Raw genomic sequence first — 22,500 nt, 5'->3', positions numbered from 1 at the left:
CATAAACAAACGATTCTGAAACAATTAACCCTAACCCTAACCCTAACCCTAGGGTTAGAGTTAGGGTTAGGGTTAGGGTTAGGCTTAGGTTTAGGGTTAAAGCAAATTTAAAATGAAAAAAGCAAATAAAACGAAGAATCGTTTGTTTATGTGGTCGGCACTTAATGTATATCGGCTGAGTGGACGTCAGTGATTGGTTGAAATTATCGAAATAAGACAATTTTTTACATGAAATAAATTCGAATACAAAAATATTTTTCTGTTCTATAACACAAAATAGATAAGTATACGAAGTTTGAAAGTCTTTCGGTACCAAAAACACTACGTAAAACATTAATGAAAAATGTGGCCCCCGTTTTAAAAAAGATCCGCTGGCTGATACATGTTTTATCGTTCCTCGGTTGGATGAAAGACAAAGACGACTCCGGCAGTATTTGAACTCCGAATGAAAAGAAACTTAATTATTCAAGAAGAATGTTAATTGCATCGATTTCAATGATAGCGAAAGACCAGGCGGAGACAATGAATATACATAACTCCTGGTTCCAGAGCAAACGAATAAAAATAACCGCAAAGACTACGAAGCGGCACTTACTGATTCTGCTAATCATTTGCCTTTCATCTACACTAAAAATACGAAGTGAAGACTTACTGAAAACTTATACATACTTTCCTACCCGCTCAGCTTTTTACATTCCCTGTAATTCATTTTCGTAGCCGACCTTAAAATTTACCTTATACAAATACCTCCATGTAGAGAGAAGTAATCATTTTCTTAGCATGTTTGAAACTGTTTTACAAACTTCGCTGGAAGCAATATTAAATATAATTATGTCAGAATATTCTTGTATATAATATCACCTACTTTCAGATACCCGCTGAGCAAGAAATATTTATTTATCTGCTTATCTCTTTCATCCATTCAGCATCTGAAATATCATCACAGATTTTTCTGGAATACACGATAAGTTATATTTACAATAGTATAGTACTAACACGCTATCTTGAAGAGAACGTCTTCGCAGTGACATAGTTTTATATTAATAGGGATACAGCGATTTCAGCATACATAGATGTATACATACGTACGTATGCATGTCTGTCTGTCTGTCTCTCTGTCTGTCTGTCTGTATGTATGTTTGTATGCACTCAAAATTAGGAGTTCAAGTTCTTGAAGAGTTATATTTGTTAGCCGGGTTAAAAGTCATAGCTTGAGAAATATAATTGATTTTGCTACATGACCCATGATAAAACCCGGCGTATAAACGCTTTATCACAACATATCAAAATTTATTTTTGAAAAATATTTCTAAGGGAGAGTATTCAAAAACTGGGGTATACTATACCGTATAATCTTTCACACTAACTGGCGAATAATCAAGTATTTGTAAAATAAGCGTGTTTACCTTATAAGATACCGGCTTAAAATAAAAATCATAAATCCATATTCCGTTCACTCATAACTATGTTTACATTACAAGTATAGAAAGTTAATTATCTGTATATGTTTTTATGGACTTATGCACATTCATACACATTCGTACATAATTACCTAGACAAAACTTATCTTCATGCATTTCAGCCCAGGAATTCCAGTATTAATAATGTCTGCGTCCATTTTAAATTTAGACTACAAGCACTAAAAGTTATGTTTTGCTGCAAGATTATTCGCGATCTCCGTTATTCTATGAAATAGGAAAAACCGCAATTAACGTTGCACCGACGCAATATTATTAATTATGTCGATTTGCTTTCACGTTATATTATCTAATATTCGTCTGTAGTATTCATAACAATATTTACGATATGAACAGGAGTAACGAAGATCTTTGATATAACTACGGAATGTTCAATAAGATTGTTCCTGTGAAAGTGATCCGGTTTCACCAGAACTCCAATTTAGACTATAGCTTTAATAGTTCACATACACACCTCCGCGCGCGCACACACAGTTTATAATCGGCTGACTTTACAATGTGATTCAAGGACCAACAGTTTCATGCTTGGCTCGGACCTTGAGTCGACTTGCAATTTCTACCGATTAAAAATTGAAGATATTCGCAGGTGTGACTGAGTTGTAAGAAGTTCATTTCCCAATCACATGGTTCTGGGTTCAGTTTCTTTTGCACTTTTTCCGTGAAACCGAGTATTTCTAGGTTTTTGTGCATATTTGTTGGTATATAGCCTAATGCACCTATGATGACAGGTACAAATGAGAATTCATAGTCGTGTATGTATTCCTTTATTCCTTTATGCGTTCCTGCCCAAATAGATGTGGCTACGCTGGGACACCAGCATTTTCATCACTTTTTTAAATGCCATTCTCATGTAGTTGGATTTCGATGAAAGAGGAAATTTAATATAGCCACCCTCATTTGGTCAAATCACTTCCCTAAAATAGGTTCAAATGAGATCTCGTACAGCAGAGATATTTTTAGCAAGCTATTAAACAGGTTTGATTCCTTGAAACACAAGCTATTGCTGTAGCTGATCCTTACTCTAGACTGTGCGATTAGGACATTTGTTACTGCACTGTGGCGTCCTGTTTGGGGATAGGTATAACTCTCGAAGCCAAACTTTGATGCGAGTCTCTCCAGGATCTTCCGTACGTATCTACTACATATCGTACTCGTAACCTAGTAACCTATTACACACATGCATACAATCATATGGATATACGAAGTGGTATCAAAAAGTTCCTGGACTAGTTCTCTAAGTGCACCAACAGATGGCAGCACACTGTTGCATGCGCAGTGAGAGCTAGTAGCGTCCTTCTTGAGCAGTGTGCAGAGTGACATTGGTATGTGTACTTTGCAAGTTGTGAAATTAGTGTTTTTTGTGATCACGTGTATGCTGTAGTGTGCGATTCTTGTCATAGACAGGAAGTTGGGACAAAGAGCCAACGCGAAATTTTGCGTTAAACTTGGGAAGTCTGCTACAGTTACATTGAATGTACTCCAGCAAACTTACGGAGACGAGGCAATGGGTTGTACGCAATGTTTCGAGTGGCACGAGCGCTTCAAAAGTGGAACAACATCTCTGGAAAACGATGAGCGATCTGGAAGGCTTGTCTTGAGTGTCAATCCCGGAAATGTAGAGAAAATTCATCAAGTTTGCATGAGGATCGTTTGAGGACAATCAAGGATGTTTATGTATCCCTTCTGCACCCGCCCTATTCGCCAGATTTAGCACCTGTGGACTTACATCTCTTTCATAAGACGAAAATGCAGCTCAAAGGTCACCGTTTTAACACCGTTGTCGTGATCAAGAACAAATCGCAGAAGGTCTTCGACTCACGAAAAACGACTTCCAGGCCGGATTCCAAAAGTGTCAGGAACGCTGGGACCGGTGTATTGCTGCGCAAGATAACTATTTTGAAGGAGATGGTATTAAAACTTAGGTAAATAAGTTATTTTTTATTAAACATAACTAGTCCAGGAACGTTTTGATACCACCTCGTATTTAGATAGACGTGTATGTATGTGTGTGTATACATACATATACTTACATGTATGTATGCATATGTATGTGTGTGTGTGTGTGTGTGTGTGTGTGTGTGTGTGTGTGTGTGTGTGTGTGTGTGTGTGTGTGTTGTGTGTGCGCGCGCGCGAGTGCGTATCTATTATCGACAACTGCCAACATTTATTTAAACAAATTACACACAGATTAAATGTATTTCTTAAAAATAGATTAATATCCCAATGGAGAGAAATCTCAAATCTGCTTTGATTTGATTATCCTATGAACTTAATTTTATTAAGTAAACCATTTCCTTATCTTTGGATCATCTTCTTCTAAAGATGTCAACTAATTCTATCTTTCAGAACGTTTTGTATTTATTTATTTTCCAATACGACAATTGTCCATCTCATTTTTCATATTTCAAGTTTTGTAATTGCTTCAGTCATTGGACAGCGGCCACGCTCGGCCAACGCCGTCAAGGATTTTTGCCAAATAAATCGCTGCCAGTACATTTTTTAAGTCTGGCACTTATTCTATTTCAGTTCTATATTTAAGAGATGAGGACAAATATCCGTCAAATGTAAATAATGTAAATAATGCTTATTCTATTTGTTTATTGTCCCAAACCTACGTTACGAGGATGTAAACAAACCAATATCACGTGTCAAGCGATATGAGGCCAAATTCAAAGACACTCACGTATGTATGTACGTATGTATATATGTATGTACGCATGTATGTATGTTTGTATGTATGTATGTATGTAAGTGTGTGTGTGTGTTTGTGTGTGCGCGCGCGTGTGTGTGTGTGTGTGAATAGGAAACAGAAGAGAATGGAGAAATTGACATGCAGACATCAGTTTATTCAATGATATTCAAATCTATATAATGAAATTCCAGTCCTACAGATGTTTCCATATCCAATTAGTTCGATTACAGAAATTAAGTTAAATTAAGTTTTCATATTGAAACTAGTTAATTGAGTATTTCATCAGGGTAGAATTTTCCCCAAAAGAGAGTTACAATTCAACGTGTTGGTTGACCTACGACAAACTCAGATGTGTGCGTTTTTTTCTAAAACCCGTCATTTTCATATATCGACATATAAAAAAATACTATTGATATATTTGTGCGCGTGCATATGTAATACAAGATGGGGTTTTTTTTATTAGCGGTGGTGTGGTAATTAGGGCGAAATAGATGTTATAGAGAGGGGAGAGAGAGAGAGAGAGAGAGAGAGAGAGAGAGAGAGAGAGAGAGAGAGAGGCGGGGAGAGGGTGGTAATATTCATTAATTAGTTGTGCATGAATTTGTTAAAGTACAGAAGACAACAGAAAAAAATGACGTATCAAAACTGCTGGTTAATTACCATATAATAGTGTTGCATCATCAATATTTGTGCGTAAATCTACGGTCAATATAAACTTTGGAGGAGTGGCTGTGTGGTAAGTAGCTTGTTTACCAACCACATAGTTCCGGATTCAGTCCCATTGCGGGGCACCTTGGGTAAGTGTCTTCTACTATAACCTCGGGCCGACCAAAGCCTTGTGAGTGGATTTGGTAGACGGAAACTGAAAGACACCTATCGTATATATGTGTATATATATATATATATATATATATATATATATATATATATATATATATATATATATTTATATACATATATGTATATATGTATATATATATATATATATATATATATATATATATATATATATATATATATATGTATGTGTGTTTGTGTGTCTGTGTTTGTCCCCCCCCAACATCGCTTGACAACCAGTGCTGGTGTGTTTACGTCACCGTAACTTAACGGTTCGGCAAAAGGGACCGATAGAATAAGTACTAGGCTTACAAAGAATAAGTCCTGGGGTCGATTTGCTCGACTAAAGGCGGTGCTCCAGCATGGCCACAGTCAAATGACTGACACAAGTAAAAGAGTAAAAGAGTAAAAGCAAAACTTGGACATTACCAGATACTATTGATAGATAATTTATATTTAAACTAAGTAGACTAAAGTTGTAATTACTATTAAGATAATATGTTTTATCTCAAATTTAGCTTTATACATTATTATAAGAAGTTCAACCTTATATTTATAAGAAACGTGCTTTATTAAATTTACAGTAAAATACCAATAGATTGCCACGTGTAAAAGACATAACGTCCATCATATATTTTTCATCAATATTACACCTACTAACCATTTTTTAACGTTTAGCATCAATGATGATTATATATTTAATGGTAGTTTCTAAGAGTTCGTTTACATACATGAACACATGAAAAACCAATCTCTATTTTAGCATTTAAGAGACGTCTCCTAGAATATAAGATCAAAAATAATTCTTCTAGACAGAGAAAGCAAAAGAGCATCCAAGCTTATAAGCAGTGCCTTGCTTATAACCTCCCACTTCCAGAAAAAAACTTTTTTCTTGTCATTCAAGTCCCAAATAAATTTAATGAGGTTGGTAGAAGACATGTTTATATTATCTGTTATGTCTCAAGCTACTGCTTTCAGTAACTCTTCCATTTTTGGTGCTATTAGAAACGATACGAAGATATATTCCGAGAGGAATGCAAGGGATGTTCCCCCGTGAGTTCGAATCTCATCTTCGTTGCCACTGTTATATTGCTATACTAACAGTGGCGACGAGGATTCGCAGCTCACACAACCACTGTGTAGTATTGCAATATAACAGTGGCGACGAGGATTCGCAGCTCACACAAGCACTGTGTAGTATTGCAATATAACAGTGGCGACGAGGATTCGCAGCTCACACAACCACTGTGTAGTATTGCAATATAACATTATCAAAGGTGTAAATATGGTTAGAGACGCGTTTCTTAACAAACTTTTGCGCAGCCCCTATGTAGAAGAAACTTTTACCCTCAAATATCACCTTATATCTGTAAACAATATTGTTTTTATTTACAATAATTTTTAAATAAACATTCACTTCTAACCCAGCAATCACAAAAAAAGTTTCACATAGCATTCAGTATAATTGCTACTTGTCATTTTATCTACATTCAAGAGGTTGTAATGGGATTTGACACGGGTTGCTTCCCCCTGTACACTAGACGTCTCAAATTTACTTTCATTACTAGCGTTTAATCCATTAGTATTACTGTTATGGTGTTTACTACTATTTCAATTATTACAAAAGTTAGATAATTTTCTTTCGTTAATTGAAAATATAATCTGGCGTAAATTATTAGATACGGAATAACCAATTTTAAGAAACCTGGGGTTAATAATATCATAATATCTATTTTCCTTTGTAAACTGAACACTGGTATAAACCGTAGAACTAGGATGCTAGCATCCCTTAAAGTATTACATACATACATACATACATACATAAATACATACATACATACATACATACATACATACATACATACATACACACACACACACACACACATATATAAATAGTGAAGGCGCATGGCGCAGTGGTTAGCGCGTCGGGCTCACAATCATGAAGTAGTAAGTTCGATTCCAGGACCGGGCTGTGCTGTGTTCTTGAGCAAGACACTTTATTTCACGTTGCTCAAGTTCATGCAGCTGTTTCCATTGTTTGTAATTGACCGAGATCACTATTCCTTCTAAACGAGACGTCACTCCGTCCCAGGATCACTCGATTACGGCTTAGTAGACTGGAGTTAACTGAAATGACGTGTTTTGCTCAAGAACATAATGCACACCCCGGTCCGAGAATCGAAGCCACGATCTTGCGATCGTAAATGAAACGCATTATCACCAGGCCACGCGCCTCCAACGTTGCTTATAATATGGTCTGCAGCAATCAAATGTCTAATTTGTCCAACACCAATTAAGTACGTCTCAAGGAAGTAACGTTGTCTTTAATTATGAATGACAACGCACTTGTGATGGATATTTACTCTTTTACTCTCTACAGTGTAAAACCAACATTAAATACTTCAACAACTCATTTTCTTTTGCCTTTTGGGAATTGGTACTATAAACTGAAAGAACGAATATCATTCTTTCGGATAGATTAATTAACAGCAGACAGCATAAATCATAAGATAATCTTCTGTGTACCCAGTTTCTTTCAGTTATGTCACTAATGTTCTTGACAAAACTCTGAATGTTATAGAATCCTATGTTCCCTCTTAAATGTCCAAAGTTGTTGCACTTAGTGAATGTAAATCATTCTTTAAGTGCTGTTAAAAAGACAAAACAATTTAGTAAACACAGTCATTGCTACTACTAGCACCGCCATCTTGTAAGCTGGAATTTTAAATGTATTTGTATACAAGAATAAACTGATGGAGTTGAATTACTTTACATGTTCCTGACAGACACTGTAGAACAGAAACAAGAACTCGTTGAAATAAACCTCGTGGCTTGTGCAGAAGTAATTTCAAGCTATACTGAATGACCGAACATTCGAGATAAATAATTGTAAACTCTAAATAAATAAATAAATAAATAAATAAAACAGATGAAATATGCCACACATCTCTTCAGGTCACATGAAGAGGCTCAACCATAAAGTTCCTTAATGTTTATGTCAGGGAGATCTTAACTTAACTCATAAATACTGTTTTATTATTACTGTTATTAAATTTTAGTTCAATAGCGTTTGCTCTATATTTGACTTCTGTGAAGGCGCGTCGCTAAATAGTTAGGACATTCGGCTGATGATCACAAGGTCCTGAGTTTGATACATGGTGGCGCGTTGTGCCTTGAACAAGACACGTTATTTCACGTTGCTTCACTCCATTCAGCTGACAAAAAATGAGTAGTACTTGTATTTCAAAGCGCCAGCCTTGTCACATTCTGAATATCCCCGAAAACTACGTGTGTCTGTGAAGTGCTCAGCCATTTACACGTTAATTCCACGAGCAGGCTATTCCGCTGAACGAACCAACTGGAACATTCGTCGCCGTAACCAACTGACCGCCAGTTATTTTCTTTTTTCATTATTATTCCATTACTTCTATCAGCTAGCCTCCTACCTGGTACACAACAGTGTAGGTGATCATTGCTTGGTTTATAAAAGAACACTACAATAATAGATTTTGGAAATTGCCTTGAAACATCAATTGCCTTGATTCCCGAAATTTCACGAGAGTTTTTATGGCTGCAGTTTACAGATATCACTCAGTATGACACCAGCCATTAAATGTCCTTATAGATTGTTCCACTTGGCGGTTTTCTGGGTGGCGGTGTACGACTCGCACAAGTTGACTGAAAAACAGGTTTCACCAAGAGCTACAGGTTACTTTATATAATTTAAAAACAACTTAGCGCAGTCTTAAAATAGACTTCAATACTATTTCCTAAATGTACAATGTTTTTAGTTCAATTTCTCCTTCGGACCTGAAGAAGATACTCCAGCACTAAACCTTAGTTCAACAGACTCCTAATAACCTCTGTTTACCTTGTCATTGCCAATGGATCGAGACTGGCTTTGAAAACAAAAGTTTCTCTAAAGACTGTGGTTCTAGGACTGGAAAGGAAAGAGCGCGTGCAAATGTGAAGGTGTTATTTTCTAGATTCCTGATATTTTTTAACCAGTCTTTTTTAGGAAACATTTTGTACGGTATCGTTGTTTTAGTCACCGGATTCCATCATACAATTCTTAATCATCAATGACCAAATGTTGGTTAACTCTCACGGATTATGGCACTTCTAGCTTCAGGTGAACTAGAAATCAATAATAACGAATTTAAAGTTTTTATTAGGCACATTTATTTGTTTGGAGAGAACTAAATATTTCAAATCAATCCCCAAAATTCTACTGACAAAAGTCCTTAACAGAAAAGTACATTTTAAGCAAACCTGTCTCATCAGTTAACCAATTTTTTGGATATGCGAGGGGGCGCTGAAAAGTTTGTGGCTTTGGGTAAAAGAAAATATAGGAAGATAAATTAATTGATTTTATTCAACATATTCCCCTCTCAGATTCACACACTTATTGCAGCGGTCCTTCAGTTTTTCTAAGTCCTGTAAAAGAACCCGGAAGGTTCAGCCTCCAACCAGGCCTTTCGCAACACCCTTAAAGTCAACAACTTTTCAGCACACCCTCGTATGGCCAATTTGTATGATTAAAATAAACAAGAAAATGAGTTAAGGAGAATGATTCAAATGACCATTACATAAATAAAGTTTGATGATGAACGGAGTCGATGTCATTCTTCTTTAGATGTAACAACAGCAGCTACAGCGAGGCAATAAGTTAGCCCCTACAGGATCGCTTTACCACATACTAGAAACAGCAGCCAGATTTCCCTCAATTTACACACTACTGTCTTGAAAAAGAAGGACGGATTGGACAAAGTAGTACTTTGTATGCAAATAAGCGAGATAATCAGCGCCGGAAAGGACTTTAATTGCAGGTTTATTCAATCAAGTTTGAACTTGAAATTAAGTAACAGCAACAGCAAATGCTAGCAGACGGTAGCGGGCTAAAAGTAGCATTTAATCTATGCTAACGAATGTGTAACCCCTACATATTCAAGGTTTTAGATAACATGATGCCCTTTCAGATTATTGTTACCTGATAAACATCCTCCTCTAGACATTTTAGTGTTTCTTTCAACAGACATTCTGATAATACGATACTTTTGTTTGTCGATGATACCGTTCGTTGTGCATATGAGTATGTTTTTTTTAATGAGGGTTATATCATATAAAATAACATTATAGTGAGTAAATAGATACGCGTGCTATACGACAAATATACTTAAGCACATATATATGATATGTGTGTGTGTGTGTGTAGTGGCGCGAACACGCTGTCGTAAAGACAGTGTATTTAGCATTATCATTTGGTTTTGCATATGGTGCATATGTGTGTGTGTGTGTGTGTGTGTGTGTGTGTGTGTGTATACATACACATATATACATATATATGTATATTATATTTATATATTCTTTGTGCTTCTATATATGCTTATATATATATATATTTATATGTGTGTGTGTGTGTGTGTGTGTGTGTGTGTGTGTGTGTGTGTGTGTTTGTGTGTGTGTTGCAGGAGTAGCCGTGTGGTAAGAAGCTTGCTTCCCAACCACATGGTTCCAAGTTCAGTCCCACTGCGTAGCACCTTGGGCAAGTGTCTTCTACTATAGCCTCGAGCCGAACAGAGCCATGTGAATGGATTTGCTAGACGGAAACTGAAAGATAGATAAGTATATATATATATATATATATATATATATATATATATATATATATATATATATATATATATATATATATATATATATATATATATACGTACTTATACATACGCACACATACACATTCATATATATATATATGTATATACATATATACATACGTACGTAAATACATATATATACAGTCAGACATATATACTACTCAGGTACATAAGAAGAAATGCTATATATTAACCCCACTTCTATACATACACAGACGTACATGTACCAGTATTCAGGCATATACATACATACATACATACATACATTCATAGATACATTGATACATACATATATGCATATACATGTGTGTGGGTGATTGTGTGCGTTTGTGTGCATTTGTATGTGTGTATGTATGTGTGTATCCGTTTACACCTTTGTGCACTTGTATTCCCTGATTTACATGCTTTAGCGAACATAGTAATAGATAGGTATATTTGCAGACATATATTCTTACACCATTTTATGGGCAATAAAAGTCAAATATGCACCCACACCACACACTCCACATACGCACAACGTGCCACAGACACACACAAAGATGCACGCACAAACACGCGCACTTATACTGAAACTTGCATATGCATACATACCTACACATTCCAAGACAAATAACAGCTTGGATATGTATGCATACACATATTTACATTTGCAGTAACACACACACACACACACACAAACACACGCACGAACAGAAATACAGTGATGCTCATACATACATACATACATACATACATACATACATACATACATATAAATATACATTCAAACACTCTTTCGCGCAAGTCAACGTGAACATACATGCTCATATATGTAACTGCTTTTTTAACAAGCATGCATACATACATACAAGCATAGATGCATACATATATGTATAAATACATCCACGCACACATTCTTACATTCAAATATGCATATATAATATATATACATATATGCGAGGTCTGATCAATAAGTATCGGGACTGTTGCCAAAGCGACGAAACTGAAGTACGAAGAGTAAAGCCACTTGGCACAAATTGACCTTGATCTCTGCTGTGTATGTGCATTACATTTTAACGTTCTAGCTTACTCGTGCTGTTTACAGCAGTGCTTCGAAGTAACGTGTGTAACGTGTGATCGTCGCATTGACCACGAAAGAAAAAGTTGTCATGGTGATACCCTGCTCAAAGGCCTACGCAAAGTCGCAGAAAGTGTATGGAGAGGAGTGTATGAGCCGCACACGAGTGTACGAGTGGTTCAGACGTTTCCAAGATGGCCTAAAAATGTCGATAGCAACGAACGTTCCGGGAGACCCGCAACCAACAGAACTGAGGAAAACATCGCAGATGGAGGGGAACTTGTCGAATCACCATCCGTGAGTTGTCAGAGGATGTGCAGATTAGTTGCAGTTTAGTTCAGTCCATTATCATTGAAGATTTGGGTAGAAGACGCGTGTCTGCCAAGTTTGTGCCAAAACTGCTTTCAGCTGACCAAAAAGACAGTGGCACAAAATCTCCTTGATTGTGTCGAGAACCATGAAAAGTTCTTTTAAACTTTGCGTAGGTGATACTGAACAAATATCGCCAAGCTTTTGGCAAAATTTGATGCAAGTTCTCTGGAATGTTGAAGAATTGATGAATTACCTTGTTCGTTATAAACTGATGAATTGCCTTACTTTTTTAAAATTTCTTATTAAAATAGTAGTACAGTCGCTTGCTTGTTTTATCTATTTTTTAAGGTTTATATAGTTGTCTTGAAGGCGTTGAAGTGTTTTTTAACCCACTAAAAGTCCATCCATAGAAGATGGAGCTTGTGAAGAGTAACAAAGGAAAGGTGAAATTATTTCACGAGGGATATGTTTACGTAAAGCAGAAAGATTTGGCAGATGATGTGGTATCTTACGAATGTGAACGACGGAGGTCTAAGGAATCATGTAAACCAAAGGTAGAAATACGGCAAGGTGAGATTATCGAACTATTACAGAGTCACACACACGCACCAAATCACCGAAGTGTGAAGCTGCAAAAGTGTTTCAAGAAATTAAAAAAACCTTCAGCAGAAACTGAAGAGGCTACACAACAAATCATCTCCGAAGTTTGTACATCTATATCGGAAGAGATAGCTACAAAACTACCATTCCTCCATATCCTTCGACGAGATGTAAGACGCTATAAACAGAAGAAAAGAAATCATTTGCCGTTCTCATCATGTGCTCAAGATCTTATTATACCTGAAATATGTGTAAAAAACAGCCAATAGGGAAAATTATTTGTTGCATGAATGAACGTTTGGCGGTAAGATGATTTTGGTATTTGGAAGGGCTAAAAGCATAGAATTTCTAAAAAAAAATCTCTCCTCGTTGGTGCTATGATGGAACATTTAAAGTAGTTCTTGAAATTTTTAGCCAGTTGTATACTAATCATGTCGTAGTAGATCAACACACTATACCCTGCATCTATGCACTCTTGCCGGATAAGATTCAGATGACTCATAACAAATTAATTCGGGAAGTAAAGGACTTGACAAATTGCACTCCTGTGAGTGCAATGATAGATTTTGACAAAGAAACGCTGAATACTTTATTTGTGCACTTTACTGAAACTGACTTTAAAGGTTGCGTCTTTTATTTGTGTCAAAAAGTATATAGGAGAATGCAGGAGTTTAGCTTTCAAAAGCATTATCAAGACAATACTGAATTTTCTCCCAAAATGAGGATGCCTTTATACCTCCTGAATCTGTTCAGAAAGCTTTTGAAAAGTTCTATGATATTATGCTAGAAGAAGCTTTGCCAGTTTTGGATTACTTCGAAGATACTTATATCGGCTGGCCATGTCGACTAGGACTTCGAGAACCAATATTTAGCATATCTCTTTGGAATATGAACGCAAGAACAAACGCTGAACTTCATCGTACGAATAATTCTGTCGAAGGATGGTGCCGGCGCTTTGTATCATTTTGTCGGGTGTTTCCATCCAGCCATCTGGAAGTTTAGGAGAATTTTAGAACGAGAAATTAATTTTCAAAATATTCAAATGACTCAGATTATTGCTGGTATCGCTACGAAGCCACCGAGAAAGAAATATAAGGATGCAGCATCGCGAATCTTATCAGTTGTGCAAAAATACCAAGAAACAACATATTTAGATTTTATTAGAGGCATTAGATTTAATTTAGCGTTTTAGATAAATGTTTGGCATTTTCATATGAAGTTTCTCAATTATTATATCTATTCCTAAATTTTACACAAAAATATCAACTAAAAATTAAAAATTTTTAATAAAATTTCACTTCCTTAAAATATTTTTATTCTAAAGAAAAAACAATAGCTCGGGGGATTTTGTTCGGTAGTGGTGGTGGTGTGGTGGAGGATCTTGTCTTGGAGGGATTTTGTCTTGGAGGGATTTTGTCCTGGGCGGGATTTTGTCCAAGTACCATTCCAGAGATAGATTCAATGTCACCGGTTTGTCATGGTACACTTGAAACCTGAAAGTTAGTGGAGATGCCAACATTTCTGCAGCCTGAAGTATAGACACTGCTTTCGCCCGTACGCTAATGGACTAAAATATATATATATACATTATACATAGTGGAGAAGTGTTATATCCTATCTCATTAACCACACTTAATGAACAGAAAAAACGAAATTGTCAAAACAAGGGGCAACTTTATATGCTAAACTTTCCAATGGCCAAATGTATTTATTAAACCTTCAGCTAGTGAGACAGAAACTATTCACATTCGAATGTGAATGCTTTATCTTTGACCACCGGAAACTTAGTGTTTTCTAAAGATTGAGGAGAAGCTACTGCCTATGGTTCAAGAATTTTTTTCTCCTTTCGACATCCACCAACGCCATAGCAACCCAATGAACCTCTGACAACCAATGGGAGTCAGGGACCAATATTAATTACAAATGCGATCACTCTTCGCTTTTCTTCATTTACTCCAATACGGCTTGAATGATCACACGTAAAACACCGAGTAGCATCTTAGTGAATCAGTAGCTTTACACAAATAGATAAAGTGAACTTCATCCGTTAAATAATCTTTTCTTGTTTACACCTCTAAATATGGATACGAATATTTGCATGTATTTGTGTGAGTTGTCCGTATGTACACACACTCACAGACACAAACAAACACAAGCACACACACACACATGTATGTATGTATGTATGTATTATGTATGTATGCATGCATGCGGTTGTATCAGTTTGACGTTCGGGAAAGATGAAAGTTTTTGACGTTTTGAGCCTACACTCTTCGATAGAAAGGGATGAAAGGGGAAAAAAATGAGAGGGAGAGAGGGAGACAAAAAAGGAGTGACGGGATTATATACATATGTGTGTATGTTTGTGTGTATGTACGTATGTATGTATATGTTTATCTATCTATCTATCTATCTATCTATCTATCTATCTGTCTGTCTGTCTGTCTATCTATCTGTCTATCTATGTATCTATTTATCCGTCAATCTATCTGTCTGTATCAATCTATATACATGCATGCACACACATGTGGGCGGAACCAGTGGCGTATATTGCAAGATCGACGATTGTGTGTGTGTGTGTGTGTGTGTGTGTGTGTGTGTGTGTGTGTGTGCGTATGAGTGAGTGTATGTGTTATAAATTAGAACAAACAGTAAAAGATTGTCATTATAATCCTCTATTTCTCTTATATATACACACATATATGCATATATGTATGTATGCGTATATATACATACATATATATATATATATATATATATATATATATATATATATATATATATATATATATATATATATATATATATATATATATATATATACATATATATATATATATATATATATGTATATATATATGAGAGGAACACCCAAGTTGGCAGGTAAAGCCGAGTGCTACGGAAGGAGCGTAGTTAGACTCTCAGTTCGATAATTATACGAGTGAGGAGTCTAATGCGGGTCTTGTGTGAGCATGAATATGTTAAATAAAATGAGACAACAAAGCCAAGGCTGTGTGGAATTTATAGGACATTTATAAAGAGAAAGGTAGTCTTACGGCTGTTTCTGGAATATTAGAGATATCCCGTCATCATACACGATATGCATAAGAGAATAGAAATAAAAATAAAATATATATAGGATGTTACAGTTGCAGTTCTATTATCCAAAAAAAGTGCTGTGTAGAATGGGTAGAAATGTTTCTTATCCATGGTATGTAGATTTCAATAGGAGTTCATATTTTGTTATTACAAGTGAATAGTGTGGAGATATAAATTCCATGTGTTGTTCGAACATTGTGGTGCGAATGAAATTTTGAGAACGTGCTGGTAGGGGTAGACACTTTGAGAGAAGAGAATAGATATGTATGTTAGGAGGAGGATGGTATTAGTCAAAAGGAATAGGGAAGGATAGAAGAAAGAAAGAACAATGAAAAAAGCAGTGCTAGATAATGGTCAAGATATTGTGAGGAGGATGGGAGAGGAGAGCTATCAAGTTAAAAGGAATAGGGGAGGGATAGAACGAAGACATAAGAATGCAAGGATGGAATGTGTGTGAGAAGTGGGAGGGGTGATATGTTAGAAAGGCACTAAGGTGGGTAGATAGGCAAAGAAAATGGTACGGGGGTATGAACTAAAGTGAGTAGTAAACCTTAAAAAAGACGGGAAGAATAATAAGATATAATGGTCAAAATTTCTAAAGTAGTCGTTTTTGCCGAACCGCTATGTTACAGGCACGCAAACGCACCAATATTGGTTGTTAAGCGATGGTGGACACACACACACACACACACACACACACACATACGACGGGCTTCTTTCCGCTTCCGTTTACCAAATCCATCAACAAGGGTTTGGTCGGCCCGAGTTTATAGTAGAAGACATTGCCCAAGGTGGCATGCAGTGGGACTGAACCCGGAACCAGGTGGTTGGGAAGCGAGCTTCTTACCACACAGCCACGTCTGTGCCTATAGTATATATATATATATATATATATATATATATATATACATATATATATATACATATATATATATATATATATATATATATATATATATATATATATATATATATATATATATATATATATATATATATATATATATATATATATATATATATATATATATATATATATATATATATATATATATATATATATATATATATATATATATATATATATATATATATATATATATATATATATATATATATATATATATATATATATATATATATATATATATATATATATATATATATATATATATATATATATATATATATATATATATATATATAGGTTAAAAAAAACCCACAAAAAACAATTACAAAAAAACAACAAAGTGAGGACGTGATACGGATAATGTTATTGGACGCTCGGGAAAGGAAGGATATATATATATACGCGCGCTCGTACACACGCATATGTAGCCAAATAAGGAGGGAGAGAGAGAGAGAGAGAGAGAGAGAGAGGCAGAGATTCTAATAAGGCAATTTAATGATAGCTGTTCGTGACTCCAAGAAACTACGTTGGAATCTAGTTATGCTATTCGTAGGTTGTTCACTTGGAGTATATTGCTGAACTTGTAGTGATACTTCCGTAGTTGATTTGTAAGGTTGTTGACACAACGGCGTTTTACAGTAAATAGAGGCACCAAACATACGCACGCATATATATCCTTACGTACATTCATTAGCGTCTTTCCTGATATGTCGTGTAGATGCTTGAGGCTCGTTAAGCCGGTGAATAGTCAAGGAAGTATCAAAAGCCGATTTGTGATATAGACGGGAAAATAGGAAGCAAGAGCTAATTATAATAACTATTCTACTATACACTACGATTCAGTGAAATGTTTGCAACGGACTTGAAACTACGAAACAATATCTTATGCGTAGTCACAATAACATAAGACCATTTCCATCTTACACTTGGTCGCAGTATGTATGTTTGCGCGCGCACTTGTGTGTATGTATATATATATATACATACATATATATATATATATATATATATATATATATATATATATATATATATATATATATATATATATATATATATATATTATATAGATAAATAGATAGATAGATTTCACACTTTCCTGCGCGTCGTACTAATACACCTGCTCGTTTATCTGTAAATTTCAACTATATATATATATATATATATATATATATATATATATATATGTGTGTGTGTGTGTGTGTGTCTCTTAAAAGATAGAGCTCAAAATCAATGCATTGAATATACTTTATTGCAGCAACAATTATAATAACAGAAACAACCACAATAAGCCAAACCTATGCACATTTCAATAGGGTATCCCGGATAAATAAACCACATCATAAGTTGTCTCGTAAAATATTGTAACATATTACAACATATCACAAATTGCTGGATACTCCATCTCTTCAGGGTCGCGTTATTGCCATCACCAATACTACTATTATTAGCAAAACACATACATCATCCAAGAGGGTGAATTGATTTGTTTGTTTACATTCTGAAAGAAAATAACGATGGTAGGTTGCGTGCCGTCGATTATTCTTTCACCCTCTTGGATGATGTGTGTGTTTTGCTAATAATAGTAGTACTTGGCAAAATATCGTAAAAAAAAAGTCGCATGGCCAGAAATTACCGTGAATTTTTTAGAGACACTTTCAAATTTATCAGAATATTGGGCTGAAGATGCGGAATAGAGTAATTTCATTCTCTTAACCGCGAAACGTTCGTATCCAATTAACTAAAGGCAGGTTTGTTTTTGCTTTTCCCTCTGGTTTTTTTATTCTATGTGTGCCATAAATATCGCCATCCGTTTAGAGAAAAATTTGTAGTTTAGAATCAGTAGTTCTTTGACTGCTATTTCTAAATTTTCAGTATGTTGGAGAATCAACTCAATGCTAATCCCTGTATATTTATGATTATATATATTTACATATATATATTTACACACACACACACACACACACACACACACACACACACACACACACACACACATATATATATATATATATATATGTATATATATATATATATATATATATATATATATGTATGTGTGTATATATGTATATATATATGTATGTATATATATACACATACATATGTATATGCATATATATATGTATGTTTATGTATATATAATTTAGTTATGAAGCTTGTTAAGGATTAAGGCACATCAAAATATAGGCCACCAGAAATGGCTTAGTATGATTGCATAGGGCTCAAAGTCAAATAAATTTCTACCTAAACAGCTGTCGTAAATTTTAAACGCAATTTGTGTTTACGTATATATATATATATATATATATATATATATATATATATATATCTTTTACTGTATCTAGTTTCAGCTCACGAGCTGTGGCCATGTTGTGGCACCGCCATTTGGTGTTGCTACATAATTTTACTTCACGAATATTTTTCAGGAATAAACATTTGGTGCATGAGAGAATTTGATGCAGGTGCCCTCATCTCCACCTCCTACTGCGAAGTTGGTTCATCTGGGACACTTGACAGGAAGAGGTCCAACCTCATCTTGAAGACACCTATATCCACCCCATGCAAGTCTTTCAGGTCCTTTTGGAGGATATTGAAGAGCTGTGGACCTCTGAAGCCCAGACTATTGCAGTATCTTGTCCTACATCTTGATGGCAAATTTGGAGTCTTCGGCACTATGCAGTGGCGCCCAGTTCTAGTATTTGTGTAACTCTCGATGCCAAAGTTTGGGACAAGTCCTTCCAGGATCTTCCAGATGTATATTATGGCCTATATTTCTCGCCTACGCTCTAAGGAATAGAGTCTTAATCTCTTGAGTTTTTCCCAGTAGCTTATATGCTGCATAGAGGCTATCTTCTTCGTGTAGCTTCGTTGGATTGCCTCAAGTTCTGAGATTAATTTGACACTGGATGGTGACCATAGCTGAGAGCAATAGTCAAAGTGGCTTAAGACAAGTACCGCCAATTTATCAACATGCGCATGAAAGGATGCATCATTACTCATGTAAATGTCCAGGTCTCGCACTGACTGTGCCTCTGGGATTGCAATCCCTCCAGGTTCAGTGTATTTAATGAGTATTACATTTAATTTTGCATACTGATAGCACAAGGCTTGAAACTTTTCAGCATTAAACTGCATGTTATTCTTTTCAGCCCTCTTGTATATTTCATCCAGCTCACATTGCAGGTGCATAGTGTCTTCAGGGTTCTGTATTATTTGTGAGACATTTGTATCATCTGCATAACTTGTGATCATGGCTCTCTGTGTGGCTGAGGGCATGTCTGAGAGGGCCATCATGAACAGTAGTGGTCCCAAAACAGTGACTTGCGGAACACTGCTCACTATTTGCGTGTCATTGGAGGTGGCCCCATTGGCTAGTACCACCTGACTTTTATCCTTCAGAAAGCCATTCTCCCAATTTTCCAACTATGCCGAGATCACGCAGTTTGTGACATGTCATTCCATGATCGACTTTATCAAAGGCCTTTGCAAAGTCGAGATATATCACTTCCTCATTTGAGTGGTTGAGCAGCTGTTTCAGGCAGCTTCTTCCTGGTCGGAAACCATGTTGGGTGTCAGAAAGTCATTTTCTTCAAGGAAGGCGATTAGTTTTCTTCTGACTATTCGTTCCATGACCTTGCTGATGTGCGAGGTCAGAAAGATAGGTCTGTAGTTCTTGACCCCCGCTCTGCTACATCCTTTATAAATAGGGCATATTTTACCCTCCTTCAGTTTCCTTGGAAGTTTGCCAGTTGCAAGGAAGCTCTGAAAGAGGGACTGCAGTGGTCTTGCTCGAACTCGCTTACATACTTTTAGAAGGATTGCTTGGAATCCATCTGGGCCAGTAACTGAGTTTGGATTCATTTCATCTATAGCCCTTATTACATCGTCTTCCTTTATATTGATGTAATCGATCATCATTGGCTCTGTTTTTACATCTGCAGTGGTAAAAAAGTCAGTTGGATTGGTGACTTGAAAGTGCCCTAGGGGTGGAGTGAAAATACTTTTGAATCGCTCATTTAGTATTTCACTTATCCTCATTAGGTTTCCAGTGAGTGTACCATCTTTTTCGAGGAGTGGCCCTGTCCTGCAGTGCATTGAAGCTGTTTCTTTAGCAAACTTGTAGAAAACTCTGGGGTTATATATATATATATATATATATATATATATATATATATATATATATATATATATATATATATATATATATACATATATATATATATATGTATATATATATATACATATATATATATATATATATACTGAGGGTGATATATATATATGCATACACGCATAAATAAATACAAGCATATATACATACGTACGTACGTACATATGTATATACATGCATGCATAAAATGCTGTTTTTATATAATCTAATATATGATAATAAACAGAACTCTCTCAAAACATCAGCAGCAGCAGCAGTAGCAGCGCTGTAGTCATCGTCAATAACAGTAATATCACCACCACTATGACGACTACCACTATCATCATCATCATCATCACCACCACAACCACCACCACCACCATCATCATCATCATCATCATCATTTTTCTTCTCCGGATTCTTCGGATATGAGTACATATAGATACCTACCTACCTACCTACATACATACATACATACATACATATGCGCTTACACATTCACAGGCAGACGGAGAATCATACTGACATATGCACGTATAAACACTATCTCTCACTCACTCACACTCTCTCTCTCTCTCTCTCTCTCTCTCACACACGCACACACACATGCACATACATACATACATACATACATTCTTACACACTGTCACTAGTTGAACCCGTAAAAAAATATATATAAAAATACAACACACATATTCACGAACACACCCACAACACACACAAATACACAAACATACATACGTACATACATACATTGCTAGAGTTTTGTAAATATGATCACACAGCGATGTATATCTCGCCCCGAATGCTAACCCGGGTGGCTTTCTTTGTGATCTGATAGCGCAAGGGTCCCTTCCGACGCTGAACCAGAAACCTGAGAACTCTTACAAGAGAATAAATAAATACAACATCATAACATACCCCTCAGTGGAAGCCAGCTTAAGACTCAATCGCCCCTTTTCGTTTGTTTGCTTTCTATCTTTCTTCCTTTCTTTCCTCGTTTCCATTTTCTCTCTATCTTTGTTTGAGTTGTATTTTCTTTTACACACAGACATTATATAAGCATGCATGCATACATACATTCACACATACATAAAGTTAATATAATCAGCAGGTTGGTACATATACATACATACATACACACACGCGTACATATATATTTATTTATACTTATATACTTGCATGTATTTTTATAAATATGTATGGGCGATATATGTTAATATATATATATATATATATATATATATATATATATATATATATATATATATATATATATATATATATATATATATATATATATATATATATATATACATGTATATATATACATGTATATATTTATGTATGTGTGCTTTATGTTTGAGTGTGTGTTTGTATGTGCAAATGTCTGTATTAATTTTTTTTTACTTGTGCATACAAATATACACTCTATACAAAGAGAAATATGTATGCGTGAGTATATCATCGCACTATACACTCTCTCACATAAATACACACAAATTTATATACATACGTACAGAATGGTTGGTAGTTACATATATATAGATAGATGGATAGATAGATACATCCATACATACAAACATACATACATAATTACATACATACATGCATACATGCATCCATACATACACACACACAAATACATGCATACATACATACATATATACATCCTTATATATAGCCAAGGAAAATAGCTCAT

The sequence above is a fragment of the Octopus bimaculoides genome, chromosome 18 (genome assembly GCF_046866305.1).
Source record: "Octopus bimaculoides isolate indiv1 chromosome 18, ASM4686630v1, whole genome shotgun sequence".
Lineage (NCBI taxonomy): Eukaryota > Metazoa > Mollusca > Cephalopoda > Octopoda > Octopodidae > Octopus > Octopus bimaculoides.
Note: the sequence above shows the minus strand (reverse complement) of the source record.